The following is an 811-nucleotide window of genomic DNA, read 5'->3' as shown; positions in this document are numbered from 1 at the left end:
GGCCGCTCCCTCGGGCACGGGCGCCACGTGCGGGGCCGCGCGCAGGCCGCGGGGCCGCGCGCAGCGGGGACCTGGCCCCCCCCCCCACACACACACACACGTTGCTGCCTCCGGGGCCGGAGGGCGCCCCGAGCCCCAGGGCGGCGTCGCGAGCCCGGGCGCCGGAGCCGCGTGCGGACAGAGCCGCCCCTGCACCCCCCGTTCACCCCTGTGCGCCCCGCAGCCCCCCCGGCGCGCCCAGGAACGCGGGGCGCGGGGGTGCCGGGTCCAGAACAAAGCCTTTTAATTTATAAGGGCACCTAAGGATGGTGATACCTTTGATTACTTAAAAATACCGTGGCTGGCAGGTCTGTACTATTGTGCAAACACAAGTCTTCTCCTCAGCAGGCACGGAAGTCATTTTACAGTTGCCGCGTGGATAAATCCTGGTCATCTACTAACCTATTTTATTGGGAATTTGCGAGGAGCAGGAGCAGATTCCTGAGACTGGGCTGCAGACCTGCTTGCAGCATGGGAACCACCAGCTCTTTCTCCTCCTTTTTAAGCGACATCTGTCAAATTATCTAAGATCTTCACCTCCCACAAGTATACCTCATAGCTGCATTTTTTTTTCTGAAGAAAAAACAGTGTGTTTACTTGCTAACTAGATTTGTTACAGAACATATATTTAGTTACAGATCAACTTTTTTTTTTCTCTCTTAGCAGAGAAGTGAGAGTATTCTGATGTTTTGGCCAAGACATGTTTGGCTTTTTAAGGGCTTTATCAAGGAGAAGATTTTTGAGGCTTTACCTATGCAAATTACACCCAGAA

This window comes from Nothoprocta perdicaria, unplaced genomic scaffold, assembly GCF_003342845.1.
Source record: "Nothoprocta perdicaria isolate Ctin4 unplaced genomic scaffold, notPer1 scaffold_0, whole genome shotgun sequence".
Lineage (NCBI taxonomy): Eukaryota > Metazoa > Chordata > Aves > Tinamiformes > Tinamidae > Nothoprocta > Nothoprocta perdicaria.
Note: the sequence above shows the minus strand (reverse complement) of the source record.